Raw genomic sequence first — 14,111 nt, forward strand, 5'->3', positions numbered from 1 at the left:
GATGGTGAGGGTGAGTGTGATTGTGAGGGGTAGGGTTAGGGTTAGGGTTAGGGTGAGTGTGAGGGTGAGTGTGAGTGTGAGGGTGAGTGTGAGTGTGAGTGTGAGGGTGAGTGTGAGGGTGAGTGTGAGTGTTAGTGTGAGTGTGAGAGTGAGGGTGATGGTTAGGGTTAGGGTTAGGGTGAGTGTGAGGGTGAGGGTGAGGGTGAGGGTTAGGGTTAGGGTTATGGTTAGTGTGAGTGTGAGGGTGAGGGTTAGGGATAGGGTTAGGGTTAGGGTGAGTGTGAGGGTGAGTGTGAGGACAAGTGTGAGTGTGAGTGTGAGTGTGAGTGTGAGGGTGAGGGTGAGTGTGAGGGTGAGGGTGAGGGTGAGTTTGAGTGTGAGTGTGAGTGTGAGGGTGAGGGTGAGGGCGAGTTTGAGTTTGAGTGTTAGAGTGAGTGTGAGGGTGAGGGTGAGTTTGAGTTTGAGTGTGGATGTGAGTGTGGGTGTGAGTGTGAGGGTGAATGTGACTGTGAGGTTGAGGGTGAGTGTGAGGGTGAGGGTTAGGGTTAGGGTTATGGGAGTGTGAGGGTGAGTGTGAGGGTGAGGGTGAGGGTGAGTTTGAGTGTGAGTGTGAGTGTGAGTGTGAGGGTGAGTGTGAGGTTGAGTGTGAGTGTGAGATTGAGTTGCAGTGTGAGTGTGAGGGTGAGGGTGAGTGTGAATGTGAGTGTGAGTGTGAGGTTGAGTGTGAGGGTTAGGGTTAGGGTTAGTGTGAGGGTGAGTGTGAGTGTGAGGGTGAGTGTGAGGGTGATGGTGAATGTGAGTGTGAGTGTGAGTGTGAGTGTGATGGTTAGGGTTAACGTTAGGGTGAGTGTGAGGGTGAGTGTGAGGGTGAGTGTGAGTGTGACTGTGAGGGTGAGTGTGACTGTGAGTGTGAGTTTAAGGGTGAGGGTGAGTGTGAGTGTAAGTTGAGGGTGAGTGTGAGGGTGAGGGTGAGTGTGAGTGTGAGTGTAAGGGTTAGGGTTAGGGTTAGGGGAGTGTGAGGGTTAGTGTGAGGTTGAGGGTGAGTTTGAGTGTGAGTGTGAGTGTGATGGTGAGTGTGAGTGTGAGGGTGAGGGTGAGTGTGAGGGTGAGTGTGAGTGTGAGTGTGAGGGTGAGTGTGATGGTTAGGATTAGGTTTAGGGTGAGTGTGAGGGTGAGTGTGAGGGGGAGGGTTAGGGTGAGTGTGAGTGTGAGTGTGAGGGTGACGGTAAGTGTGAGTGTGAGGGTTAGGGTTAGGGTTAGGGTGAGTAAAAGTGTGAGGGTGAGTGTGAGGGTGAGTGTTACTGTTAGTGCGAGTGTTAGTGTGAGGGTGAGTGTGAGTGTGAGTGCGAGTGTGAGTGTGATGGTGAGTGTGAGTGCGAGGGTCTGAGGGTGAGTTTGAGGGTTAGGGTTAGGGTGAGTGTGAGGGTGAGGGTGAGTGTGAGGTTGAGTGTTAGGGAGAGGGTGAGGGTGAGTGTGAGTGTGAGTGTGAGGGTTAGGGTTAGGGTTAGGGTGAGTGTGAGGATAAGTGTGAGTGTGAGTGTGAGTGTGAGAGTGAGTGTGAGTGTGAGGGTGAGTGTGAGTGTGAGTGTGAAGGTTAGGGTTAGGGTGAGGGTGAGGGTGAAAGTGAGGGTGAGTGTGAGTGTGGGTGTGAGTGTGAGTGTGAGTGTGAGGTTGAGTGTGAGGGTTAGGGTTAGGGTTAGGGTTAGTGTGAGTGTGAGGGATAGGGTTAGGGTGAGTGTGAGGGTGAGAGTGAGGATGAATGTGAGTGTGAGAGTGAGTGTCAGAGTGAAGGTGAGGGTGAGTGTGAGGGTGAGTGTAGAGTGTGAGATTGAGGGCTAGTGTGAGGGTGAGTGTAGAGTGTGAGTGTGAGTGTGAGTGTGAGTGTGAGTGTGAGGGTTAGGGTTAGGGTTAGTGTGAGGGTGAGGGTGAGTGTGAGTGTGAGTGTGAGGGTGAGTGTGAGTTTGAGGGTGAGTGTGAGTGTGAGGGTGAGTGTGAGTGTGAGTGTGAGGGTGAGTGTGAGTGTGAGGGTTAGGGTTAGGGTTCGGGTGAGTGTGAGGGTGAGTGTGAGTGTGAGTGTGAGTGTGAGTTTGAGGGTGAGTGTGAGTTTGAGGATGAGTGTGAGAGTGAATGTGAGGGTGAGTGTGAGGGTGAGTGTGAGTGTGAGAGTGAGATTGAGGGCTAGTGTGAGGGTGAGTGTGAGTGTGAGGTTGAGTGTGAGGGTTAGGGTTAGGGTTAGGGTTTGTGTGAGAGTGAGGGTGAGTGTGAGGGTGAGTGTGATGGTGAGTGTGAGTGTGAGTGTGAGTGTGAGGGTTAGGGTTTGGGTGAGTGTGAGGGTGAGGGTGAGTGTGAGTGTGAGGGTGAGTGTGAGCTTGAGGGTGAGGGTGAGTGTGAGGGTGAGTGTGAGTGTGAGTGTGAGAGTGAGGGTGAGTGTGAGTGTGAGGGTTAGGGTTAGGGTTCGGGTGAGTGTGAGGGTGAGTGTGAGTGTAAATGTGTTAGTGTGAGTGTGAGTGTGAGGGTGAGGGTGAGGCTGAGGGTTAGGGTTAGGGTTAGGGTGAGTGTGAGTGTGAGGTTGAGGCTGAGGGTGAGGGTGAATGTGATTGTTAGTGTGAGTGTGAGTGTGAGGGTTAGGGTTAGTCTTAGGGTGAGTGTGAGGGTGAGTGTGAGGGTGTGTGTGAGTGTGAGTGTGAGTGTGAGTGTGAGGGTGAGTGTGAGTGTGAGTTTGAGTGTGAGTGTGAGGGTGAGTGTGAGTGTGAGGGTGACGGTAAGTGTGAGTGTGAGGGTTAGGGTTAGGGTTAGGGTGAGCGTGAGTGTGATTGTGAGTGTGAGTGTGAGGGTTAGGGTGAGGGTGAGTGTGAGGGTGAGTGTGAGTGTGAGGGTGAGGGTGAGTGTGAGGGTGAGGGTGAATGTGAGTGTGAGTGTGAGTGTGAGCGTGAGTGTGAGGGTGAGTGTGAGGGTGAGTGTGAGGGTGAGTGTGAGTGTGAGTGTGAGGGTGAGGTTGAGTGTGAGGGTGAGTGTGATTGTGAGTGTGAGTGTCAGTGTGATGGTTAGTGTTAGGGTTAGGGGAGTGTGAGGGTGAGTGTGAGGGTGAGGGTGAGGGTGAGTTTGAGTGTGAGGGTGAGTGTGAGGATGAGTGTGAGTGTGAGAGTGAGTTGTAGTATGAGTGTGAGGGTGAGGGTGAGTGTGAGTGTGAGTGTGAGTGTGAGTGTGAGGGTGAGGTAGAGGGTTAGGGTTAGGGTTAGGGTGAGTGTGAGGCTGAGTGTGAGGATAAGTGTGAGTGTGAGTGTGAGTGTGAGGGTGAGTGTGAGGGTTAGGGTTAGGATTAGGGTGAGTGTGAGGGTGAGGGTGAGGGTGAGTGTGAGTGTGGGTGTGAGTACGAGGGTGAGTGTGAGTGTGAGCGTGAGGGTGAGTGTGAGTGTGAGGGTGAGTGTGAGTGTGAGGGTGAGGGTGAGTGTGAGGGTGAGGGTGAATGTGAGGGTTAGTGTGAGTGTGAGGGTGAGTATAAGTGTGAGGGTGAGTGTGAGTGTGAGGGTGAGGGTGAAGGTGAGTGTGAGTGAGAGTGTGAGTGTGAGGGTGAGTGTGAGTGTGAGTGTGAGTGTCAGTGTGAGGGTTAGGGTTAGGGTTAGGGTGAGTGTGAGGGTGAGTGTGAGGATAAGTGTGAGTGTGAGTGTGAGTGTGAGGGTGAGTGTGTGTGTGAGTGTGAGGGTGAGGGTGAGGGTTAGGGTTAGCGTGAGTGTGAGTGTGTGTGTGAGTGTGAGTGTGAGGGTGAGTGTGAGTGTGAGTGTGAGTGTGAGGGTGACGGTAAGTGTGAGTGTGAGGGTTAGGGTTAGGGTTAGGGTGAGGGTGAGTGTGATTGTGAGTGTGAGTGTGAGTGAGGTTGAGTGTGAGTGTTAGGGTTAGGGTTAGGGTTATGGTTAGTGTGAGTGTGAGGGTGAGTCTGAGTGTGATGGTGAGTGTGAGTGTGAGTGTGAGTGTGAGGGTGAGTGTGAGTGTGAGTTTTAGGGTGAGTGTGACTGTGAGTTTGAGGGTGAGGGTGTGTGTGAGGGTGAGGGTGTGCGTGAGTGTGAGGGTGAGGGTGAGGGTGAGTGTGAGGGTTAGGGTTAGGGTGAGTGTGAGGCTGAGTGTGAGGATAAGTGTGAATGTGAGTGTGAGTGTGAGTTTGAGTGTGAGGGTTAGGGTTAGGGTTAGGGTGAGTGTGAGAATGAGTGTGAATATAAGTGTGAGTGTGAGTGCGAGGGTGAGGGTGAGGGTGAGTGTGAGTGAGAGTGTGAGTGTGAGGGTGAGGGTGAGTGTGAGTGTGAGTGTGAGTGTGAGTGTGAGGGTGAGGGTTAGGGTTAGCGTGAGTGTGAGGGTGAGGCTGAGTGTGACTGAGAGAGTGAGAGTGAGGGTGAGTGTGAGGGTGAGTGTGAATGTGAGGGTGAGTGTGAGTGTGAGTGTGAGAGTGAGGGTGAGTGTGAGGGTGAGTGTGAGTGTTAGTGTGAGGGTGAGTGTGAGTGTTAGTGTGAGTGTGAGGGTGAGGGTGAAGGTGAGGGTTAGGTTAGGGTTAGGGTGAGTGTGAGGGTGAGGGTGAGGGTGAGTGTGAGGGTGAGTGTGAATTGTGAGTGTGAGTGTGAGTGTTAGTGTGAGTGTGAGTGTCAGGGTGAGGGTGAGGGTTAGGGTTAGGGTTAGGGTGAATGTGAGGGTGAGGTTGAGGGTGAGTGTGAGGGTGAGGGTGAGTGTGAGTGTGAGTGTGAGGGTTAGGGTTAGGGTTAGGGTTAGTGTGAGGGTGAGGGTGAGTGTGAGTGTGAGGGTGAGTGTGAGTGTGAGTGTGAGGGTGAGTGTGAGTGTGAGTGTGAGTGTCAGGGTTAGGGTGAGTGTGAGTGTGAGTGTGAGTGTGAGGGTGAGTGTGAGGGTGAGTGTGAGTGTGAGGGTGAGGGTGAGTGTGAGGGTGAGGGTGAGTGTGAGTGTGAGTGTGAGGGTGAGTGTGAGGGTGAGTGTGAGTGTGAGGGTGAGTGTGACTGAGTGTGAGTTTGAGGGTGAGGGTGAGTGTGAGTGTGAGTGTGAGTGTGAGTGTGAGGGTGAGTGTGAGTGTGAGGGTGAGGGTGAGTGTGAGGGTGAGGGTGAGTGTGAGTGTGAGTGTGAGGGTGAGTGTGAGGGTGAGTGTGAGTGTGAGGGTGAGGGTGAGTGTGAGGGTGAGGGTGAATGTGAGTGTGAGTGTGAGTGTGAGCGTGAGTGTGAGGGTGAGGGTGAGGGTGAGTGTGAGGGTGAGTGTGAGGCTGAGTGTGAGTGTGAGTGTGAGGCTGAGTTTGAGTGTGAGGGTGAGTGTGAGTGTGAGTGTGAGTGTGAGGGTGAGGGTGAGTGTGAGGGTGAGGGTGAGTGTGAGTGTGAGTGTGAATGTGAGTGTGAGGGTGAGTGTGAGGGTGAGTGTGAGTTTGAGGGTTAGGGTTAGGGTTAGGGTGAGTGTGAGGGTTAGTGTGAGAGTGAGTATGAGTGTGATGGTGAGGGTGAGTGTGATTGTGAGGGTTAGGGTTAGGGTTAGGGTGAGTGTGAGGGTGAGTGTGAGGGTGAGGGTGAGGGTGAGTGTGAATTGTGAGTGTGAGTGTGAGTGTTAGTGTGAGTGTGAGTGTGAGGGTGAAGGTGAGGGTTAGGTTAGGGTTAGGGTGAGTGTGAGTGTGAGGGTGAGGGTGAGGGTGAGGGTGAGTGTGAATTGTGAGTGTGAGTGTGAGTGTTAGTGTGAGTGTGAGTGTGAGTGTGAGGGTGAGGGTGAGGGTTAGGGTTAGGGTTAGGGTGAATGTGAGGGTGAGGTTGAGGGTGAGTGTGAGGGTGAGGGTGAGTGTGAGTGTGAGTGTGAGGGTTAGGGTTAGGGTTAGGGTTAGGTTTAGTGTGAGGGTGAGTGTGAGCGTGAGTGTGAGGGTGAGTGTGAGTGTGAGTGTGAGGGTGAGTGTGACTGAGTGTGAGTGTGAGGGTGAGTGTGAGTGTGAGTGTGAGTGTGAGTGTGAGGGTGAGTGTGAGTGTGAGTGTGAGTGTGAGGGTGAGTGTGAGTGAGAGTGTGAGTGTGAGGGTGAGGGTGAGTGTGAGGGTGAGTGTGAGTGTGAGTGTGAGGGTGAGGGTTAGGTTTAGCGTGAGTGTGAGTGTGAGTGTGAGTGTGAGTGTGAGGCTGAGTTTGAGTGTGAGGGTGAGTGTGAGTGTGAGTGTGAGTGTGAGGGTGAGGGTGAGTGTGAGGGTGAGGGTGAGTGTGAGTGTGAGTGTGAATGTGAGTGTGAGGGTGAGTGTGAGGGTGAGTGTGAGTTTGAGGGTTAGGGTTAGGGTTAGGGTGAGTGTGAGGGTTAGGGTGAGAGTGAGTGTGAGTGTGATGGTGAGGGTGAGTGTGATTGTGAGGGGTAGGGTTAGGGTTAGGGTGAGTGTGAGGGTGAGTGTGAGTGTGAGGGTGAGTGTGAGTGTGAGTGTGAGGGTGAGTGTGAGGGTGAGTGTGAGTGTTAGTGTGAGTGTGAGAGTGAGGGTGATGGTTAGGGTTAGGGTTAGGGTGAGTGTGAGGGTGAGTGTGAGTTTGAGGGTTAGGGTTAGGGTTATGGTTAGTGTGAGTGTGAGGGTGAGGGTTAGGGTTAGGGTTAGGGTTAGGGTGAGTGTGAGGGTGAGTGTGAGGACAAGTGTGAGTGTGAGTGTGAGTGTGAGTGTTAGAGTGAGTGTGAGGGTGAGGGTGAGTTTGAGTTTGAGTGTGGATGTGAGTGTGGGTGTGAGTGTGAGGGTGAATGTGACTGTGAGGTTGAGGGTGAGTGTGAGGGTGAGGGTTAGGGTTAGGGTTATGGGAGTCTGAGGGTGAGTGTGAGGGTGAGGGTGAGGGTGAGTGTGAATTGTGAGTGTGAGTGTGAGTGTTAGTGTGAGTGTGAGGGTTAGGGTTAGGGTTAGGTTAGGGTTAGGGTGAGTGTGAGGGTGAGTGTGAGTGTGAGTGTGAGTGTGAGTGTGAGTATGAGTGTGAGTGTGAGTGTGAGTGTTAGTGTGAGTGTGAGTGTGAGTGTGAGGGTGAGGGTGAGGGTTAGGGTTAGGGTTAGGGTGAATGTGAGGGTGAGGTTGAGGGTGAGTGTGAGGGTGAGGGTGAGTGTGAGTGTGAGTGTGAGGGTTAGGGTTAGGGTTAGGGTTAGGTTTAGTGTGAGGGTGAGTGTGAGCGTGAGTGTGAGGGTGAGTGTGAGTGTGAGTGTGAGGGTGAGTGTGACTGAGTGTGAGTGTGAGGGTGAGTGTGAGTGTGAGTGTGAGTGTGAGTGTGAGGGTGAGTGTGAGTGTGAGTGTGAGTGTGAGGGTGAGTGTGAGTGAGAGTGTGAGTGTGAGGGTGAGGGTGAGTGTGAGGGTGAGTGTGAGTGTGAGTGTGAGGGTGAGGGTTAGGTTTAGCGTGAGTGTGAGTGTGAGTGTGAGTGTGAGTGTGAGGCTGAGTTTGAGTGTGAGGGTGAGTGTGAGTGTGAGTGTGAGTGTGAGGGTGAGGGTGAGTGTGAGGGTGAGGGTGAGTGTGAGTGTGAGTGTGAATGTGAGTGTGAGGGTGAGTGTGAGGGTGAGTGTGAGTTTGAGGGTTAGGGTTAGGGTTAGGGTGAGTGTGAGGGTTAGGGTGAGAGGGAGTGTGAGTGTGATGGTGAGGGTGAGTGTGATTGTGAGGGGTAGGGTTAGGGTTAGGGTGAGTGTGAGGGTGAGTGTGAGTGTGAGGGTGAGTGTGAGTGTGAGTGTGAGGGTGAGTGTGAGGGTGAGTGTGAGTGTTAGTGTGAGTGTGAGAGTGAGGGTGATGGTTAGGGTTAGGGTTAGGGTGAGTGTGAGGGTGAGGGTGAGGGTGAGGGTTAGGGTTAGGGTTATGGTTAGTGTGAGTGTGAGGGTGAGGGTTAGGGTTAGGGTTAGGGTTAGGGTGAGTGTGAGGGTGAGTGTGAGGACAAGTGTGAGTGTGAGTGTGAGTGTGAGTGTTAGAGTGAGTGTGAGGGTGAGGGTGAGTTTGAGTTTGAGTGTGGATGTGAGTGTGGGTGTGAGTGTGAGGGTGAATGTGACTGTGAGGTTGAGGGTGAGTGTGAGGGTGAGGGTTAGGGTTAGGGTTATGGGAGTGTGAGGGTGAGTGTGAGGGTGAGGGTGAGGGTGAGTTTGAGTGTGAGTGTGAGTGTGAGGGTGAGTGTGAGGTTGAGTGTGAGTGTGAGATTGAGTTGCAGTGTGAGTGTGAGGGTGAGGGTGAGTGTGAATGTGAGTGTGAGTGTGAGGTTGAGTGTGAGGGTTAGGGTTAGGGTTAGTGTGAGGGTGAGTGTGAGTGTGAGGGTGAGTGTGAGGGTGATGGTGAATGTGAGTGTGAGTGTGAGTGTGAGTGTGATGGTTAGGGTTAACGTTAGGGTGAGTGTGAGGGTGAGTGTGAGGGTGAGTGTGAGTGTGACTGTGAGGGTGAGTGTGACTGTGAGTGTGAGTTTAAGGGTGAGGGTGAGTGTGAGTGTAAGTTGAGGGTGAGTGTGAGGGTGAGGGTGAGTGTGAGTGTGAGTGTGAGTGTAAGGGTTAGGGTTAGGGTTAGGGGAGTGTGAGGGTTAGTGTGAGGTTGAGGGTGAGTTTGAGTGTGAGTGTGAGTGTGATGGTGAGTGTGAGTGTGAGGGTTAGGGTGAGTGTGAGGGTGAGTGTGAGTGTGAGTGTGAGGGTGAGTGTGATGGTTAGGATTAGGTTTAGGGTGAGTGTGAGGGTGAGTGTGAGGGGGAGGGTTAGGGTGAGTGTGAGTGTGAGTGTGAGGGTGACGGTAAGTGTGAGTGTGAGGGTTAGGGTTAGGGTTAGGGTGAGTAAAAGTGTGAGGGTGAGTGTGAGGGTGAGTGTTACTGTTAGTGCGAGTGTTAGTGTGAGGGTGAGTGTGAGTGTGAGTGCGAGTGTGAGTGTGATGGTGAGTGTGAGTGCGAGGGTCTGAGGGTGAGTTTGAGGGTTAGGGTTAGGGTGAGTGTGAGGGTGAGGGTGAGTGTGAGGTTGAGTGTTAGGGAGAGGGTGAGGGTTAGTGTGAGTGTGAGTGTGAGGGTTAGGGTTAGGGTTAGGGTGAGTGTGAGGATAAGTGTGAGTGTGAGTGTGAGTGTGAGAGTGAGTGTGAGTGTGAGGGTGAGTGTGAGTGTGAGTGTGAAGGTTAGGGTTAGGGTGAGGGTGAGGGTGAGGGTGAGGGTGAGTGTGAGTGTGGGTGTGAGGGTGAGTGTGAGGGTGAGGGTGAGGGTGAGTTTGAGTGTGAGTGTGAGTGTGAGGGTGAGTGTGAGGTTGAGTGTGAGTGTGAGATTGAGTTGCAGTGTGAGTGTGAGGGTGAGGGTGAGGGTGAGTGTGAATGTGAGTGTGAGTGTGAGGTTGAGTGTGAGGGTTAGGGTTAGGGTTAGTGTGAGGGTGAGTGTGAGTGTGAGGGTGAGTGTGAGGGTGATGGTGAATGTGAGTGTGAGTGTGAGTGTGATGGTTAGGGTTAACGTTAGGGTGAGTGTGAGGGTGAGTGTGAGGGTGAGTGTGAGTGTGACTGTGAGGGTGAGTGTGACTGTGAGTGTGAGTTTAAGGGTGAGGGTGAGTGTGAGTGTAAGTTGAGGGTGAGTGTGAGGGTGAGGGTGAGTGTGAGTGTGAGTGTGAGTGTAAGGGTTAGGGTTAGGGTTAGGGGAGTGTGAGGGTTAGTGTGAGGTTGAGGGTGAGTTTGAGTGTGAGTGTGAGTGTGATGGTGAGTGTGAGTGTGAGTGTGAGGGTGAGTGTGAGGGTGAGTGTGAGTGTGAGTGTGAGGGTGAGTGTGATGGTTAGGATTAGGTTTAGGGTGAGTGTGAGGGGGAGGGTTAGGGTGAGTGTGAGTGTGAGTGTGAGGGTGACGGTAAGTGTGAGTGTGAGGGTTAGGGTTAGGGTTAGGGTGAGTAAAAGTGTGAGGGTGAGTGTGAGGGTGAGTGTTACTGTTAGTGCGAGTGTTAGTGTGAGGGTGAGTGTGAGTGTGAGTGCGAGTGTGAGTGTGAGGGTGAGTGTGAGTGCGAGGGTCTGAGGGTGAGTTTGAGGGTTAGGGTTAGGGTGAGTGTGAGGGTGAGGGTGAGTGTGAGGTTGAGTGTTAGGGAGAGGGTGAGGGTGAGTGTGAGTGTGAGTGTGAGGGTTAGGGTTAGGGTTAGGGTGAGTGTGAGGATAATTGTGAGTGTGAGTGTGAGTGTGAGAGTGAGTGTGAGTGTGAGGGTGAGTGTGAGTGTGAGTGTGAAGGTTAGGGTTAGGGTGAGGGTGAGGGTGAGGGTGAGGGTGAGTGTGAGTGTGGGTGTGAGTGTGAGTGTGAGTGTGAGGTTGAGTGTGAGGGTTAGGGTTAGGGTTAGGGTTAGTGTGAGTGTGAGGGATAGGGTTAGGGTGAGTGTGAGGGTGAGAGTGAGGATGAATGTGAGTGTGAGAGTGAGTGTCAGAGTGAAGGTGAGGGTGAGTGTGAGGGTGAGTGTAGAGTGTGAGATTGAGGGCTAGTGTGAGGGTGAGTGTAGAGTGTGAGTGTGAGTGTGAGTGTGAGGTTGAGTGTGAGGGTTAGGGTTAGGGTTAGTGTGAGGGTGAGGGTGAGTGTGAGTGTGAGTGTGAGTGTGAGGGTTAGGGTTAGTGTGAGGGTGAGGGTGAGTGTGAGTGTGAGTGTGAGGGTGAGTGTGAGTTTGAGGGTGAGTGTGAGTGTGAGGGTGAGTGTGAGTGTGAGTGTGAGGGTGAGTGTGAGTGTGAGGGTTAGGGTTAGGGTTCGGGTGAGTGTGAGGGTGAGTGTGAGTGTGAGTGTGAGTGTGAGTGTGAGTGTGAGTGTGAGTGTGAGTTTGAGGGTGAGTGTGAGAGTGAATGTGAGTGTGAGTGTGAGGGTGAGTGTGAGTGTGAGAGTGAGATTGAGGGCTAGTGTGAGGGTGAGTGTGAGTGTGAGGTTGAGTGTGAGGGTTAGGGTTAGGGTTAGGGTTTGTGTGAGAGTGAGGGTGAGTGTGAGGGTGAGTGTGATGGTGAGTGTGAGTGTGAGTGTGAATGTGAGGGTTAGGGTTTGGGTGAGTGTGAGGGTTAGTGTGAGTGTGAGTGTGAGGGTGAGTGTGAGCTTGAGGGTGAGGGTGAGTGTGAGGGTGAGTGTGAGTGTGAGTGTGAGAGTGAGGGTGAGTGTGAGTGTGAGGGTTAGGGTTAGGGTTCGGGTGAGTGTGAGGGTGAGTGTGAGTGTAAATGTGTTAGTGTGAGTGTGAGTGTGAGGGTGAGGGTGAGGCTGAGGGTTAGGGTTAGGGTTAGGGTGAGTGTGAGTGTGAGGTTGAGGCTGAGGGTGAGGGTGAATGTGATTGTTAGTGTGAGTGTGAGTGTGAGGGTTAGGGTTAGTCTTAGGGTGAGTGTGAGGGTGAGTGTGAGGGTGTGTGTGAGTGTGAGTGTGAGTGTGAGTGTGAGGGTGAGTGTGAGTGTGAGTGTGTGTGTGAGTGGGAGTGTGAGTGTGAGTGTGAGGGTGAGGGTGAGGGTGAGGGTGAGTGTGAGTGTGAGTGTGAGGGTGAGTGTGAGGATGAGTGTGAGTGTGAGAGTGAGCGTTAGGGTTAGGGTGAGTGTGAGGGTGAGGGTGAGTGTGAGTGTGAGGGTGAGGGTGAGTGTGAGGGTGAGGGTGAATGTGAGTGTGAGTGTGAGTGTGAGCGTGAGTGTGAGGGTGAGGGTGAGGGTGAGTGTGAGGGTGAGTGTGAGTGTGAGTGTGAGTGTGAGGCTGAGTTTGAGTGTGAGGGTCAGTGTGAGTGTGAGTGTGAGTGTGAGGGTGAGGGTGAGTGTGAGGGTGAGGGTGAGTGTGAGTGTGAGTGTGAATGTGAGTGTGAGGGTGAGTGTGAGGGTGAGTGTGAGTTTGAGGGTTAGGGTTAGGGTTAGGGTGAGTGTGAGGGTTAGGGTGAGAGTGAGTGTGAGTGTGATGGTGAGGGTGAGTGTGATTGTGAGGGGTAGGGTTAGGGTTAGGGTGAGTGTGAGGGTGAGTGTGAGGGTGAGGGTGAGTGTGAGTGTGAGTGTGAGGGTGAGTGTGAGGGTGAGTGTGAGTGTTAGTGTGAGTGTGAGAGTGAGGGTGATGGTTAGGGTTAGGGTTAGGGTGAGTGTGAGGGTGAGGGTGAGGGTGAGGGTTAGGGTTAGGGTTATGGTTAGTGTGAGGGTGAGGGTGAGGGTTAGGGTTAGGGTTCGGGTTACGGTGAGTGTGAGGGTGAGTGTGAGGACAAGTGTGAGTGTGAGTGTGAGTGTGAGTGTGAGGGTGAGGGTGAGTGTGAGGGTTAGGGTTAGGACTAGGGTGAGTGTGAGGGTGAGTGTGAGGGTGAGGGTGAGGGTGAGTTTGAGTTTGAGTGTTAGAGTGAGTGTGAGGGTGAGGGTGAGTTTGAGTTTGAGTGTGGATGTGAGTGTGGGTGTGAGTGTGAGGGTGAATGTGACTGTGAGGTTGAGGGAGAGTGTGAGGGTAAAGTGTGAGTGTGAGGGTTAGGGTTAGGGTTATGGGAGTGTGAGGGTGAGTGTGAGGGTGAGGGTGAGGGTGAGTTTGAGTGTGAGTGTGAGTGTGAGGGTGAGTGTGAGGTTGAGTGTGAGTGTAAAGGGTGAGTGTGAGTGTGAGTGTGAGTGTGAGGGTGACGGTAAGTGTGAGTGTGAGGGTTAGGGTTAGGGTTAGGGTGAGCGTGAGTGTGATTGTGAGTGTGAGTGTGAGGGTTAGGGTGAGGGTGAGTGTGAGGGTGAGTGTGAGTGTGAGGTTGAGGGTAGAGTGTGAGTGTGAAAGTGAGTTTGAGTTTGAGTGTGGATGTGATTGTGGGTGTGAGTGTGAGGTTGAGGGTGAGTGTGAGGGTGAGTGTGAGTGTGAGTGTGAGGGTGAGGTTGAGTGTGAGGGTGAGTGTGATTGTGAGTGTGAGTGTCAGTGTGATGGTTAGGGTTAGGGTTAGGGGAGTGTGAGGGTGAGGGTGAGGGTGAGTTTGAGTGTGAGGGTGAGTGTGAGGATGAGTGTGAGTGTGAGAGTGAGTTGTAGTATGAGTGTGAGGGTGAGGGTGAGTGTGAGTGTGAGTGTGAGTGTGAGTGTGAGGGTGAGGTAGAGGGTTAGGGTTAGGGTTAGGGTGAGTGTGAGGCTGAGTGTGAGGATAAGTGTGAGTGTGAGTGTGAGTGTGAGGGTGAGTGTGAGGGTTAGGGTTAGGATTAGGGTGAGTGTGAGGGTGAGGGTGAGGGTGAGTGTGAGTGTGGGTGTGAGTACGAGGGTGAGTGTGAGTGTGAGCGTGAGGGTGAGTGTGAGTGTGAGGGTGAGTGTGAGTGTGAGGGTGAGGGTGAGTGTGAGGGTGAGGGTGAATGTGAGGGTTAGTGTGAGTGTGAGGGTGAGTATAAGTGTGAGTGTGAGTGTGAGTGTGAGGGTGAGGGTGAAGGTGAGTGTGAGTGAGAGTGTGAGTGTGAGGGTGAGTGTGAGTGTGAGTGTGAGTGTCAGTGTGAGGGTTAGGGTTAGGGTTAGGGTGAGTGTGAGGGTGAGTGTGAGGATAAGTGTGAGTGTGAGTGTGAGTGTGAGGGTGAGTGTGAGTGTGAGTGTGAGGGTGAGGGTGAGGGTTAGGGTTAGCGTGAGTGTGAGTGTGTGTGTGAGTGTGAGTGTGAGGGTGAGTGTGAGTGTGAGTGTGAGTGTGAGGGTGACGGTAAGTGTGAGTGTGAGGGTTAGGGTTAGGGTTAGGGTGAGGGTGAGTGTGATTGTGAGTGTGAGTGTGAGTGAGGTTGAGTGTGAGGGTTAGGGTTAGGGTTAGGGTTATGGTTAGTGTGAGTGTGAGGGTGAGTCTGAGTGTGATGGTGAGTGTGAGTGTGAGTGTGAGTGTGAGGGTGAGTGTGAGTGTGAGTTTTAGGGTGAGTGTGACTGTGAGTTTGAGGGTGAGGGTGTGTGTGAGGGTGAGGGTGTGCGTGAGTGTGAGGGTGAGGGTGAGGGTGAGTGTGAGGGTTAGGGTTAGGGTGAGTGTGAGGCTGAGTGTGAGGATAAGTGTGAATGTGAGTGTGAGTGTGAGTTTGAGTGTGAGGGTTAGGGTTAGGGTTAGGGTGAGTGTGAGAATGAGTGTGAATATAAGTGTGAGTGTGAGTGCGAGGGTGAGGGTGAGGGTGAGTGTGAGTGAGAGTGTGAGTGTGAGGGTGAGGGTGAGTGTGAGGGTGAGTGTGAGTGTGAGTGTGAGGGTGAGGGTTAGGGTTAGCGTGAGTGTGAGGGTGAGGCTGAGTGTGACTGAGAG

The sequence above is a fragment of the Falco punctatus genome (assembly GCF_963210335.1).
Source record: "Falco punctatus genome assembly, contig: scaffold_48, whole genome shotgun sequence".
Taxonomy (NCBI): domain Eukaryota; kingdom Metazoa; phylum Chordata; class Aves; order Falconiformes; family Falconidae; genus Falco; species Falco punctatus.